This window comes from Pogona vitticeps, chromosome 2 (assembly GCF_051106095.1).
Source record: "Pogona vitticeps strain Pit_001003342236 chromosome 2, PviZW2.1, whole genome shotgun sequence".
NCBI classification, from domain to species: domain Eukaryota; kingdom Metazoa; phylum Chordata; class Lepidosauria; order Squamata; family Agamidae; genus Pogona; species Pogona vitticeps.
In genome coordinates, this window is record NC_135784.1 from 244,631,107 (window position 1) to 244,647,401 (window position 16,295).

At 38.4% G+C, this 16,295-nt stretch overlaps 1 long non-coding RNA gene across 1 annotated transcript; it reads left to right on the forward strand.

Annotated features, from left to right (window-relative positions):
• The first annotated feature begins 504 nt into the window (after positions 1-504).
• LOC144586976 (uncharacterized) lies at positions 505-12,990 on the forward strand. Its single transcript, XR_013542090.1, has 2 exons — positions 505-672; positions 12,732-12,990. It is a non-coding gene; the product is annotated as an uncharacterized LOC144586976 (long non-coding RNA).
• The last annotated feature ends 3,305 nt before the right edge of the window (positions 12,991-16,295 follow it).

Genomic DNA, 16,295 nt, shown 5'->3' on the forward strand with positions numbered 1-16,295 from the left:
ATAGGAGTCAGTACAAACCTAGCATTCACTAAGTAGGATTTCTGAAAGCCTTTGACTCTTTGAAAGAATGAATTAAGCTATCCTGCTGCCAACTAAAAATATGAATTATCCTGTGAAACAGACTGGTTTCCCTTTTCAAAAGTGCTGAACTGTTCATACTCCTTTGGCCGGGGTTTTATACATGACAATGTGTTTGGCGTGGATAAGGTTCATATGCTTTGGCGTTTGCTCTGAGAAGAATAATTCACATTTATGCTTAGATTGCTCAGTCAAGCGTTCGTCTTGCAAAGGGATTTTTTTTTAAACAATTAAATTAAGTAGTGGTGAAACCATAATGGTTTTCAAGGGGAAAAACATCATTTTTGAACATAAATTAATGACAAACTGTGCATGCATTCCATGCTGTGAAGTCAGAATTGCTCTCCACATTCCAAACATCTGAGCCCAAGAAGAAGAGAAGGGGCCAGACATACCCTTCAGAGGGGGAAGGTGCTCTGGTCAGGCTAGAAATAGGAGGGGGAGATGAGAGCTCAGAGGAGGAAGAACACACTGACACTGACACATTCTCATAGACGAGAATGAAGCCATGTTACCAGGAGAGGAGCTGGGAAAGAACCAGAGGTCCTTGCCAAGCTGGGAAGGCTGATAATGTGGCATCCAGACCCTGAGAGGGTAAGCAAAGGGGCTGGGAAGAAGAGAACATGGCCCTAGCTTCCATCCTTCCCCTGTTGTTTTCTCAAACTGACTTCCTGGACTGGAGGGAAGCCAGGAGGGGCTCCTGACTGCCCTAATTGAGCAGTTTTCTCTATGTGGACATTTCTGCTTAACTTCACCAAATTTGGAAGGACTGTAGAGGAGAATCGTGGGAAGCTTCTCTGTGATTTTGGTGTCTCTGTGTGCCTGGGGGAACGTTCCTGGGGGACCCCTCTTTGTAGGTGTATACCTCATACATCTGAATCCCAATTTTCACCAATCTTGGAGAAATTGTAGAGGAGCATTAGAGGAAGCTTCCCTGCAAATTTAGTGTCTTAAGGTACCTGGTGAGTTGTTTTATAATCCAACAAAATGACAAATCAAACATTTCTAAAAAAGCATTGATTTGTAATCTTTAGGGGCATTGATTTGTATGAATACAAATCGACAAATTAGTGATTTTTGAATGAATTTGGTGAATTCATTTTTTAATTTGTTCCCATCTCTAATACTAATACTAAAATACCATTAAGCTTAAAATAATATAGAAACTAAAAACTGCAACAACAAAAAATTAAAAATGTACACACATTGAAAATGTAATGCTGAACAGGCAATACTTTTACTAAACCACTACAAAAATCATGATCTGCTACCTTTTGTGGATCCGAAACTCACTTCATTTGGCACACACCAATGTCTTATGGGCTCAAGATGGCAGATAAATTTTCTAGACATACTTCTTAGACGTAAGTTAGAGGCTATGCTGCTGTATTTGAGTTATAGTTTTAAAAGTACTGTTGAGAAGCTGTTGACTGGATATCACACAGACACCCCAGCTCCTCAAACAAAGAAGTTCAGGCGTTATGCGTAAACCCTCCCACATGACCTTTCTTTGAAAGTCAACTTTCTGTCCAATGTCTATTCAGTGTCTTTTTGACATATCAAAAAGAGTCATGAAAAAGAAAAGTGGAACATTTCCTGTTTAAAAAACTCTCTGCAGATCAGTGGCCTGATCAAAAGCATGCCTACAGAGAAAGGTCTGTTCGAGTAGAATGGGAGGGAGAGGACCAACCTACTCTCCCAGGGAATGTTGTTCCACAGTCATGAAGCAGCCATTGTCCTAACAGAACATCCCTGTGAAGACGATGTGACAGAAAGAAAAACCTCTTCCTATGACAGTTGAGCAGCAGGCTGGGTGATACCCCAACATAATCTGTATTCTGTCCAATGCATGAACTTTTAAGATGGATACATTCAAACAAGTATAAGATGGGGCACTAGTGGAGAGGGACGGAATCATGATAGACCATTGCAACATCTTCTCACACCTCAGGTCTCACCTGTTGCAGTACAGATAAACTGGGCAGGCAGTGCTGAGTAAGACTGAGCTCCACACCCAGTTTCATCCAGCCAAATCATTGTAATACATGTAGTTGGTGCACTCATCCAGAACCAAGTCTTGGATTGTTGTTGTTTTTACATGCACCAATCTGGCCCTCAGCAATAACATTGTCAGTCTGGGGTACTGTCATCAAAAACTTTGTAGACTATTTGAAATTGGCAACCAACACACTGTACCCCACATTTCCTCTTACCCTCTATGGTTCTAATGATTAGTCTCTGTCCACTGAATGATAAAATGTACTTCTGCATTCATTTTAATGGAATATATTTTAGATGCAGTCCAGAGATTTTGCATTTAATATAGTGTCAAGGTTTCGGCCGGGATACAGAGGACCACACAAAACACTCACCTACACTATCCAGACTTTCCTGGTGTGGGTAAACCCCAAGCATAAACATGCTGATGGCTGTGGAAAATATTCCTATCTGGTCCCTTCTCAATACTTTGAGTCACTTTTACTCCAGGGAGTTGCCAGAAATGTTCAAGCTGCACATTTTGCCAGATAGGAACACCAAAGTATCCACAACATGTAAAGGGATCCAGTAGCTGCATGACGTGAGGCTTTCTTAAATGCCAATAAACCCTCTTCTTCCCAGCTTGATCAAACTCCTAGAAAATTTTTAATTACTGTACTTTACTAAAGATGTAAAAAGGTCAAGAAAAATAAAATCACAAGCAGTTTCAAAACTTACTTCCAAAAGTTCAAACACAGTCAAAAAGCAGTGAAGTAAATACATTTTCCAAAAGGTTTGAGGCTAGGCCAAATCCAAAAATAGAAAATAAAAATGCAAACTATCCTAAACGGTGGTCACACCAGCAAAATGTCCCCCATTTTCTTGTGTCTTTTACTACCTGAGAGGTTGCATATTGTAATCATGTGACATATATGCCAGGGTATGTGTTCCAATGTGTTTTTTATTTGCAGTAACATTTTCCTAAATTTGATGCAATATTACCAGCTGTACTCTGGTACTGGAATATTTCTCTCTGGGATGTTTATGCTTGTGGGGCCCCTTTTCTCCCTTTTTTAAAAGGGAACATTGATGTTTCAGCAACATTTCCATTTTTTTAAAAAAAATAGTAACTACAACATAAAATACATAAATCAAAATACAAATCACCTGTGTTCCCCTCAACCCTGGTCGGGACCTCTTGCAGTAATCTTCTTCCATTGTCTTTTATTCTTCTTCTTCCTTTATTGTCCTCTTCTCCAGAACTGCATTGATTCCTGATTCGGAACTTTCCCTTTTCCTCTTGTTAGCACATATTCAAGAAATCTGCCCCATATATCATAAAAGTTGTTATTTTTTTATCTTTCCTCTCTTAACCCTTAAATTACAAGTTAACTTATCATTTATAGCAATGTACCATATTTGATTATACCATTCTTTCATTTGAAATTCAAACTTTGATTTCCAATTCCTATCTATTATTAATCTAGCTGCTGTTAATAAATTAGTAACCAACTATCTAGTCGTCATATCATAATCAGCATTTTCAAATATTGAAAGCAAAGCTATCTCAGGATTAAATTCTATATCTTTTTCACATATATCACTTAATATTTTAAAGATTAGTTTCCAAAATCTTTGTACTTTTTCGCATTCCCACCACATATGAAAGTATGTACCAATTTCTTTCTCACATTTCCAACAGACATTCAGATAACTAGCGTTAATTGTATTCAATTTTATCGGTGTCAGATACTGTCTTAAACCTAGTTTTTTAAAAAAGTCTTTTATTCTCACCAACATAAATCGCAAAACCCTCATTTTCCACATCTTCATTCATTATTCACTATTTATTCTTTTTCCTATATCTTGTTCCTACACTAGTTTCAATCCTCCATTCTCAATCTCTTCTTCTTCTGAATCTAGCAGGAATCTATATATTTTACTCACTATGCCCGTCATTGAATCTGTCATCTGAATATCTTCATAACAGAAATTGTTCATACCTTGTATTCTCTAACTTTATTATAATTCTTTACCCATTTGTTAGTCGATCTTTCTAATTCCATGTAATTCAACCAGGACATATTCTTATTTTGAATAATATGATTCATTTTTTTCTTTTGATCTCATTTTATCCATCCAATCTTTTAATCTAATCACTTTTTTAAAAAATAGTTCTAAACAGACCTTCGTATTGGCCAGAAAATTCTCTATTTCAGTTATTAATCCTAATGGAAAGATGGACATAAGTTATTTTTATGCTTATACCACACGTATAATAGTTTTTTTAAAAGGGTTAATGATTTCACTTATTTTATGTTTTTTAACTATACCAAACAGATGTTTTCCAATATCAACCTGTAGTTCTGATGATTCCATTTCCCACCGAATTAACCTTTCTGGAGTATATATAATTTCCCCAATAAATCTCAGCTGATTAGCCATATAACAGTGTTTTTTATATTTGGTATACCTATACCTCCTTTTTTGTTGTCTTGTACCAATATCTTTTACTTATTCTGGCTTTCTTCCCTTCATTTATCAATCCTTGCCAAAATTTTAAACCATCTTCTGTTAGCTGTACTGGGAACATCCTAAATACAAAATTAATCTTTGGTAAAATCTTCATTTTTGTCAGCGCAATCCTTCCAAACCAAGAAAGTTTCAAGTTAGAATATTGCTATAATTTCTTTTTAATATCTCTTTTTAATTTAATCAGCAACATGTCCTTGATGGGTAAAATTTTCTCTCCTGTGTTTCTGCCTCTTGCAGTAGAGAAACCATAGTTGGGCTTTGTTCTCATTGCAGCTCTGCCACGAGGTCCCCAAGAGGAAAACATGAAAGGAATCAGGGGAAGGAGCACCACCTGATAGAAGGATCCACAAATAAGTGAAGTGCAGAGGTTGATGATGTGAGTTTTCCAAAGTATTGACACTCTGCTTGCTAAATTTAAATTTAAATTTAAATTTAAATTTAAATAATAATAATAATAATAATAATAATAATAATAATAATAATAATAATAATAATAATAATAATAATAATAATAATAATAATAATAATAATGTGACATACAGGCAAATGACATCACTGGCAAAAGCAGCACAAGGCAGCTTACTAGAAAAAGTATCAGTATAGCTATGCACACATGACAGTAAAACTGTTGTGTGATAAATCCTGCAACAAAAAAGTAGAAGCATCTCAGCAGGCTGATCTGATGCGGAGCTAGCACAAAGGGAGATGAAAAAATTCAGTAATGGCCTTGCATCTAACTACACACACACACACACACACACACACACACACACACACACTGAAATCAATGATGAAGAATTAGGAAATATTTTGCTGGTGTGACCATGGCCCTAGACTACTCACATTGAAACAGAACTTCATCATAGTTCCAGAGCATATGCAGAACAAAAATTAAGACAGCAAGTTAACATGATATTTCCCTCAGATAAACTAGGCTAAACTGAGCAAATTCTCTATGCCATTTTATAGCCATCAATCATTTCCTCAGACCATCCAAGGGTATTTCACCAATCACACTCTGAGTCACCTGGAAACTTCTAGAAGGAAGTAACTTTTTCTCAAGTAATTCTACTCCTTTTCCCTCCTTTCATCTGAACTTACTAATTAGCTTGGTACCATGAGATAATACTTACAGGAATATTTTATAACTGTAGAAATTTCTTCTCACACAGATAAGATACAACTGGCCAAATCTTCCAATTAATAAGCAATTTCTCCTCCTCTCTGCTGGCCTACCCATCCCAGCACAAGCCTACAGGCCTGAGTTTCAGAGGCAATGTAAAAAATCATCTGCTGATTTTCCAATTTCTTAACACATAGTGTATTTTTTTAAAGTAAGTTTTCTCTTGTAGCTTGTTCTTAAGTCATTTTAATCAGCAATTTCATCCCATACTTTAAACAGCAGTGACCCTAGCCATTTCTCTACGTCTCTTCACCTAATTCAAATGATGTAGGGTTTCTCTTTCCTTTTCCTTCTTTTCTTGTAATTATACACTATTTGATATAGTAAACAAGTTATACTTTCTCAGGTGACCTCTAAGGACACAGCTAACATGGTCAGATGAAGCTGGTTCCTACCAGTTTCTAACAGCAGCATAAGCATTAGGCATAGTGATAATATGGATGCATAATACTAAACATCTTTGCTGTTACAAAGATCTTCCACAATGACATGACATAGATTCGAGTTCATTCTTATGTCATAATGAACATTATGATTTTTTTCCTCCCATGAGTGTGATAGCATGTGGTCATAGCAAACAGGTCATTTTTTTGCTTGACTCCATACTCATTATCCTCTTCAAGCAAATGTGTCCTGTCAGTAACATGATGATGGAATTATATATACATATAGTGACATAACCCTCTACCAGGTTTTCTAGATATAAGAACAAAGTTGTTCACCCGTCCATGCTTTGCAGGGATGTTTTGGGAAGCTTGCCCAAGACTACACCAGCTGGCTCTTCCTCTCAGAAGGCATGTTGGAAATTGAATTCTCAGCCTCTGGTCCTGCAGCCAGATATCCAACTCACTGAACTCTCTAGCCGGCTTATGCAAAAATGCCTTTGCAAAAGTTACTTCTTGGGAATAGTTCTTATTGAGGGTTTTAAATGCAGTTTCCCATATTGTGTAAGCCAAGGACACTCTCAGTTCAGATGTGATTATCCTAACAAATCAGTCTAGTTCTATGTAAATGTCTTCTGTGACAAAGAACTGACCTCAATGCTTAAGATATTCTTCCTGTTTATATAAGGGAAAAGAAAAATAACCTGAATGCAGCCTTTGTGTTTGCAGACATTAAGTCCACTCTTCAGAGCATATTGATAGCGTCTGGCTATATTTTGTAGAGTCTGACAGACTTGATTTACCACTCACATAGCCACAAATGGAACTTGTTTTCATTTATCTCATGAACCAGACTATTGTTTGCCACCAGCTTGTATTGTATCTGAACAATACTGTCTGTAGCACAAAGATTTCTATGTGTCCTACTTCTTCCTCACTCAGTTTTAAAGCTTTCCCTAAAACTGAGTGAAGAGAAGGCCATATCTTTTCTTTCAAGCAGTAGAACAATAAGATTTCTAAAGGTGAAAAATTTGAAGTCAACAATAGTGGCCTAGATCTCCTCCCCCACAAAAAACAATTCAACATTGAGTTAGAAGGCTTCAGAAGTATAATACTGTATAGTCGTTCTAGAATGAGCTGGAATTTTTAGCATGTATACATTACTGAAACAGCAAGATCTACATTGGCTCAGGCATGTCATGAGAATGGCTGACAGTCAGATTCTGAAAGAACTCCTGTATGGAGAATTAGTGCAGGGAAAGTGCCTGAGACCACAACTGCGATACAAGGGTATCTGCAAGTGGGATCTGAAGGCCTTAGGAATGGACCTCAACAGATGGGAAAACTTGACATCTAAGTGTTCAGCCTGGAGGCAGGTGGTGCAGCATGGCCTTTCCCAATTTGAAGAGACCCTTGTTCAGCAGGCTGAGGCAAAGAGGCAGTCCTGAAACCAGCAAAATCAGGGAGCTGGGCAGCAGACAGGTTGTACTTGTCTTCAGTGTGGAAGGGATTGTCACTCTCGAATTGGCCTTCTCAACCACATTAGACGCTGTTCCAAGACCTCTATTCAGAGCACGTTACCATAGTCTCTCGAGACTGAAGGATGCCTTCTAAAGAGGTGTGATGGGGCATTTTCTTGCTCTCCATTCTTCCATTGTCCTTTGTGCCCTCTGTGTCACACTGAAATCTGTTCTGGGTGGTTTCAGTCCGTTGTAGCAGATTTTGAAAGCAGGTGGGGTGGAGAAGAATCTGCCCTCCTGGTTCTGCTGATCAAACTGTTTCCATCAGTGGAATGACACCATTGGCTCCTAGCCTTTCATCCAACTTCAAGAAAGCTACAAGCTGCTACTGTCAGATAAACAGAATTGGAGCTATGCATATGGGATGAGAACAGGGCAGGAGTGTTTACAAATGGAAACACCCTCCCAGCATAAAGAAAGGAGAAGTGAGACATGCACAGACTCCACAAACTGATCATTTCTTGTTTCAGTCCATACTCATTTGCTCCTAAAAGCCCTTGATTTCTTATCACTTATTTATTTTACATTCTAAGCCAAGCTTACATGAACAGATTCCTCCATGCTTTTGTATATACAGGGAAACACAAAGGGGCAAGCTAGTGAAACTGTTGTAGATCAGGGATGAGGCTCTGGGGGCTGCACCTCTCCACATTTTCTACACACACAGCAGCCCTCTGCAAAGGGCCTGCTCCTGTTTCCAAAACCAAATGTAAGCAGATGCCCATTTCAGTTGTTTAGAAAATAGCCATTACAGCCTCCCCCACCCCCGGTGCATTCCCTGCAACAGAATTGAAATGGGCATACCTCTCAATAGAAACTGCTGGGAACACAATTGTCTATATTTAGGCCAATTTAATAGTAATGGGAGGGGTTTCTGAGGGGCACTGTGGCGTGTACTGAAGACCTTAGTGAGCTGCACAATTCACACTCTTAATATACACAGGGGACCACAGTACTTCTCTTGCCCCATAACGATAGTCAGAGAAATGGCTACTATCTCTTGATCATCATTTAATAACACTGAAGCAAAGCTATCACAAGTGTTCTCAAATTGTGGCTTTCAAGTTGAGTTGGGGGGATGTTACTTTGCTAAGATAATAAGACTTTCCCCCATATTCATGTACTCCCATTTGTTTCCCACATTTGCTACACATTATTTATTGTTAGGGCTTCTTCCTCCTACATAGAATAATCTCAACCAATTTATATATCTGCTTATTTAATGGATTTTCTCCACTTCAACTCAGGATAAATATTTAGATTCCACACTAATGTTCAATACTGCAGGTATGTATGTATGCATGTATGCATGGATGGATGGATGGATGGATGGATGGATGGATGGATGGATGGATGGATGGATGGATGGATTTACTTACTTGCTTACTTGCTTACTTACTTAATATGCCACCTTTCTCTCCATAGGGGACTCCATAAGGATTTACAACAATAAAAATCATATAGTAATAGCAAGTTAAATGCTGTATAAAACTATATATATATATATATATTAAAAAATTAAGCATTAGTCAAATTTAAAAACAATTTTGAAAACATTTTTAGAAAACATTTAAAAATATCTGAATTTCCAAAATAGAGCCTTTCTAGACACTTTTTGCATAAAGGTGTGCCTGAAAAGGAAGGCTTAGATAATCTGCATCATCCAGGGAGCTCTGGAGCTCAGATACCACCACATGCTCTAAAGCTCTGCCCAAAAATGGAATATTGGAGACTAGCAGATATTTATCTAATACAGTGGGATTCAAGGAGGGCTTTTTAAAAGAGGTGTTACTATTGCCTCCTTTAGGCATCCTGTTCTTGTTGCAAGGAGGCATTTACCACTCCCTTAACTCAGCAGTCCCGCTCTGGTTTTATAAGCTGGAAAGAGCAAGAGTCCAGCATACATGTGGTGGTTTTCACCACTCCAAAGATCCTGTCCACATCCTCAGGCTGCACGAACTGAAATGTATCAATTAACACTGGACAAGCAAGGGCCAAAGTTACATCGGCAGGACCTGCCTCAACTACAGCGTCTATGTCAGAATGGATCTAAGCACCTTATCTCCAAAGTGCCATGCAAACTCTTCACAGAGAAAAATACAATTAAAACATAAATACAACAATTTCATACAGAGTGATGTATGTTACATGTATGTTAAACCTTGATTCTCATACAAGAAGTTTTCTTCTTGTTTCAAATGATGATTTATCATAATCGTGTACATGCATATTTTCATTAATCTTTAACAGGATTACAGTCATGTTCATGTATCTTTTCTGTGCCTGTGTAGTCTGCACAACTGGCAGAACTAGGCAGCCAAAATTCCTTTATCGCTCTGCCCAATCAATTATTTGCTGCTATAACATTTCAGTTTCCACAGAAGGTGAAAATGAAATTCCATTTCATTTGCAGATACACAAAATGATCTCCCTTTAACCCTTGGTAGCTCAGCAAGTTCTGTTTTGAACAGACGTATTTTTTTTTTCTTGGTGCTGCTCCTTGCTCAGCTTCTTAAGCCTTCACTTGTGGCGCTTCTTCATCAATTTACTCTACATCTTGAGAGAGTTAGTGTGACAGTGACCACACAGAAAATGATGTCTCATAAATATGACATACCATCAGAACAAACTCTATAAACATGCTACATTCTCAACATTCATATTGATGATGTGTGTGCACAAAAGTTTGAAACCACACATCATAATAACTTCCCCCCTAAGTTTAGGATATCGGACTTGAAACTCAGTGAATACATTTCCGATTATGACTGTCAGTTCAGCCATCAGTAGTCATAATACTGCGCAGTCAATCATACGTGGTTGCATTTTGACAGCAGCAAGAGCAATTAAAGTCTACTATGTATGAGGACAGCATATTCTATGTCACTCACACGGATGACGCTAATCAGTTAGGAAATCGCACACTGATATCCTGACAAACAGATTCAGGTATGTTCTGGTGATACAGAGGTATATGAACCTTATTCAGATGGAGACAATGCCTTCCAAATTGGAAAATTATCTCTGAGCTTGTTCACAACAATGACACAGTCAAGAAGCTAATTTCAGGGTTGATGAAGATGGTCATGAGAATTTTGAAGGCTTAACCCGACCACATAACAAAGGTGAGTTTCTCTGTTTTGACAGATATCTGAAAGTTCTACAGATAGAGAAGGTTAAAAATATTTGAAAATAAATGCATGAGTTTAGAACAAATAGATCACAATACTTTAGTTATGTGTATGTCACTACATTATAGTAGTGTCACATCCATTTAAAAAAAGTAAGTCAGCATGCATACAGATTGCCATTTAAAACCAGCAGTTCCTGGTTTGAAATCTGTTTTTGCTAACCATTCAACATAAGTGCATAATGATAGGTGAAATGATTATGGAGCAGTTCCGTTAGTGGCAATAGTCATGTTCAGAAGATTGTGAACTGTAGAGAAAAACTCAAAATTTCAGACACTGTTTGCTCACTTTGTGTTCCTTTTTGAAGTTATCCATAATTTAAAAAGGAAGAAGGATTTATAAAATTGGAATAGTCTATTCAAATACTGAGCATATTTTTTTTTACTTCTCAGCCGTTGCCGTTGCTTCCTTCCTTTTTGAAAGTATCAACTTTCTTTTTTCTTCTTTTTTTGAAGAGTAACAAATTCTCTTCATGCTTTTTCTTGGAAGGAACTGCTGCCCACACATCATGGCAGAGTGGGCAGGACATGGCATACTTACCTCTGATGTGAAAATTGCTAGTTACAGATCTGGCAACCATGCAATTGTCTGGCCATTCCTTAAAATGTGAGACCTTCCTACATATTACAAATCCTTATTCAGTAGCTTGCTTATTTGCTGATCCTATACAAAGAGAATGGGATACGTTGCACACTATAAGACTATAGAGGAACAGCGTGTTAACAACTGTACTTGAGGTTCTTTGACCAGAAATGGTTAATAATACCACTGACAGAGTAAGATAATTTCAGCTGATAACGAGTGAGATGCAGCCCCCCCCCCCTAGCATTTCTTCTGCACAAAACATTCCTGTGTGGGCCACTGTTAAAAAACTGGTTCACAAAACCTGTCTCTGGATTTAAGATTTTACCATTGCCAAGTTAGTGTTTAGGGCCAAATATATAAGGTGTCACTTTCAGTTTAATACATAAGGCAGAGACTGCCTGGATAACTCAATGAGGTATGTATCTGACAGAGGAGCCAGAGGTTGGGAGTTTGTTTCCTTGCTCTGCTTCCAATACACAAGCCAATCTGTGTAGTCATGGGCAAGTTGCACAATCCCAAAAGTGACCCCAGAAGAAGGGAATGATAAACTTCTTTTGAGTGTTGTTGTTTAGTCGTTAAGTTGTGTCTGACTCTTTGTGACCCCATGGACCAGAGCATGCCAGGCCCCCCTGTCTTCCACTGCCTCCCATAGTTGGGTCAAATTCATGTTGGTAGCTTCGATAACACTGTCCAACCATCTCATCCTCTGTTGTCCCCTTCTCCTCTTGCCTTCACACTATCCCAACATCAGGGTCTTTTCCAGGGAGTCTTCTCTTCTCATGAGATGGCCAGAGTATTGGAGCCTCAGCTTCAGGATCTGTCCTTCCAGTGAACACTCAGGGTTCATTTCCTTTAAGATGGATAGGTTTGTTCTCCTTGCAGTCCAGGGGACTCTCAAGAATCTCCTCCAGCACCACAGAAGGAGTTCTTCTGAGTACTCTATACTAAAAAAACCCTGGAAACAGTTGTCATAGATCAGAATTGACTTGATCGTATGCACTTATATGCATACGATCAAGTCAATTCAGTGTATTCACGAAGAAAAAAAGAATCAGTGTTGAGAGTATCATCATGAGCATTCTCCCACCCCCTGATAATGACAATCTTCAAAGCTTTATTTTAAGACCTCCAACACTAGCAAATTAAGTGCTAAGGATGTGATGAATCTTGTCTCCCATTACACCACTGTAATGTCACACACTGGGACAGTCACTTAAAAGAAGGTCATCAACACTGCAGGCAGGTCCACTGATGTGGTCAATTTGTCATTGCCTTTCAGATGACCTAATCATCAGCAAACAATGAAGAGATGGTGGGAAAGAATGTTGACTTTGAAATGGAGGCTGGGCCTTTTATTCTGGGGAGAGGAGGAGAACTTCTGAAAAACCTATTAACGTTGCCTCTGCTCTCAATCCATCTGAATGGTCATCATTTCCCACAATACATTTGTTACCACATATTTGATTTAAGATAATTTATTTCCTGACAGCTTAGTAAATGGCCAAATCAGAATAAAATGTATTCTATGATAAATTTATCACAATGCATTTTTTTCTTCTAAAAAGTGTGTGAAGTAGTTACAAAGTGATGGTTACTCCTCTCTCTCTCTCTCTCTCTCTCTCTCTTTCTCAACATGAAAACATTTCTTTCTCGGACAAAATTATGACAAGAACCATGATATAAAAAGAAAATAGTTGTGTTAATGTTAGAAACCCCTCCCAGCTATTAGCTTATATTAGCAGCTTATAATCAGATGATACCAGATGTAAATAATAGTAACTCCCCTCCCATCCTTTACTAAAGGAATATAGCTGGAGAACATATAAGACCCATTCCAACTCATTCTCCCTCCCAAACCCTTTTGAAAGTAGAAGGGAAATTGTTTTAGCATTTTAAAAATGATCTCAGGGGTGCAGACTTGCTCAGGAATTCCACAGATTTTGGGGGAAATGGGCCCCTGTATGGCCACTCTCTGTTCAGCCCTACCTTAACAGGCCCTCTATTCACTTCAGTAAAGTAAAAGAGGATAAAATTCCATCTCTGTGTATTTATGTCACTGGCTGGTTGGATGGCTTCATGAGTCAGCTGTCTGGTTGTGGAATCAGGGTTTAGGAGTTTGATTTTCCACTGTATATCGCAGGACAAGAGCTAGCTCATGTGGCCTTGGGCAAGATGCACAGAGTGATCCTAGAAGAAGAGAAGGGTAAACCACTTCTGAATACTGTATAAAAAAGGCTGGAAAAGACCACTTTATTAATTTAGAACCTAATGTTTTAAAGCCCAGTTTTTAATCTGATTGTTAGTCACCAAAAGCTACCAACATGAGCTCAACAAAACACTTTGAGAGAAAATTCTCCCTGAAACACCTGTTTATAATATTACAGGAAAGTAAGGTTATTGTTGATGATAGTGTTTTGGGGCCAATTTTGAGTAGAAAAGGACACTTCGCTCTTTGTAAAATGATGTCTGCCAATTAACATAATTACACCTAATTTTAATTCACTAATTATGTGAGGTATTGTATCAATAATTTAACTAGTTAAGCTTAATAGATTCAGATTGTAAATGTGTAGTTAATTTACATGGAACAACGACACTGTAGTTTTATCACCACTGTTGCTGACTAAATTCTGCCACAAATAAGGAAAAAGCTGGGATATGTTTGCAGCTTCCCAATCATAGGAGGACTGTGTATGGAGCAAGAGTTTGGTTATGAAGTATGGTGTGTTTTATTTTCTAATGCTATTCATGAAGCCTATGTGCTCTCAGTTTTCAAGAGCTATTAATTAGAATGCAAACATTCACACAGAGCTGAAGATTCCTGCAGGGCCGGGGGAGTTAATGAAACTTTTAATTCATATAGGATGTATACCAACCTGAATAAGAGTAGGTAGAGATGCTGGCAAAACTCATCAGCTTTGGGCCAGGATAAAAGCTTTTGGGTCTCAGATGTAGTCAGGGGGCTATTTCCACCTACACAAAGTCATGGAGGGCAATGTAGATCTACTCCAAATCACATCATATGATACCTCTACCCATAGAGGGCTCATGACAGGAGAAAGGGCACTCCCTCTGCACTGGAACACAAACTGGAATCTTCAGAATTCAGGACCACCAGCCAGCTCTATCTAGAATAGATCTTATCCCATTTACGTTCACATCAAGTCACAGCACCAGTGCTGGGGATTGACAATGCAAGGCATGAACACGCAACATGCCTTATTTTAAAGGTAAATTAAGGCTATTTGCCAGTCATGCAGCTCTAAACTTCAGCCATGCAGGGGACAAATTTGTGACAGTAGTGAGGATCACATGCAGCCTCCTTACTTTTGAGGAGTAAGACCAATTGCAAATAAAAAGCTGTCCTTTGCATTTTAGAGCCAGTCCTCTATTTAAATTCATTCTCTGTTTAAAGGTCTGTCCAGTCCAGTCTGATCCAAATATAAAAGAATAGAAAGCAAGATCAGGAACCTTTAAAGGGCTCCTTAGCAGTTAGCACCCTGCAAGCTGACTGAGCAGACACAGATAGGGCAGCTGGTCACAGTCTGTCCCACTTCGTTGAGATGCATTTCTATCTAAATAATAGTGATTATTCACCCCAGTGGCCTAGGAAAAGCGTATGCTGTAACATCACCTCTTTCTTTTTCTTTTTATGTGAAAAAAGCCTTCATTTTTGTCAATGTCTACTTGGCCAAAGGATTTTCAGCATCCAGAATCTTCACAGATGACAAAATGCCTGGCATCAGAGTCAAGTGAGAGTTTGTTTCCCGCTGAGGTATTTATGTGGTTAATGCAGAAGCCTGTCTTTCTTTGTCTCTCTCTCTCTCTCTCTCTCTCTTATTCTTTCTCTCTGGAAGTAAAATTGTAAGACCAGAAAACACTGGCACATCTTAAATTTTCTGACTTTCACAGAACAATCCTTTGCATAACTACTCACAAGTAAGCTTCACAGAGTTCCCTGGAACTTACGCTCAGGTGCTTATAGGACCAGCCTCTTACTGCGTCACTTTTATATACTCCGTACTTTGATATGCTTTACTGCTTTTCTAACAGAAAAGATCTGCAGATTTCATACATAGTTATCCAAATCTCTTTCCTGCTTTCATTAACTAACTTCAGATTCTTTCTTACATCACTGCTCCTGAGATCTTCCCACATGCCTTTAAGAATGGAGATAAAGCAGAAGAAGGACAATCAACAAACATGCTTTGTAGAATTCTAACAACTAAGGTAGATTTGGATGACTTTTCTAAGGCTGTTCTCAGGGGAAAAGTGAATCAGGCTTTACTGATTCCTTTTGTGCAGATCAGAGGATGCACTATGGAATAGGCTGGGAAGCCTTTGTGTGAATACTTAACACTATCCTGGGGAAAGTGAAACTAACTTCACAGTGGCATAAAATGCCTTTACTGTTTGGACATCTCCATGTAATGAAAGCTTTTCTCATTTTTTTAAACTCACGTTGCTGAACTTACTGTCACTATCACCCATCTAATTCCTAAAGGAAAAAGTCAAAATTGACACTATGTGGAACACATCTGCAAAGGTGACTTTCCATCAGAATAGAAAGGTACACTGCCATCATTAAAGAATTTTAATTCCATTTCTGTGTGTGTGTGTGTGTGTGTGTGTGTGTGTGTGTGTGTGTGTGTGTGTGTGTGTGTGTGTGTGTGTGTGTGTGTGTGTGTGTGTGTGTGTGTGTGTGTGTGTATATATAACAGGGCTTCCAAGGTAAGCAAGATATTTAGGGAATGGTTTTATCAGTTCTTTTCCCTTCCCATGTGAGTTCCATAGCTGAGTGTGCTTTCAAATTCAGGTCTCCTGAGTCCTAATCTGCTATTCT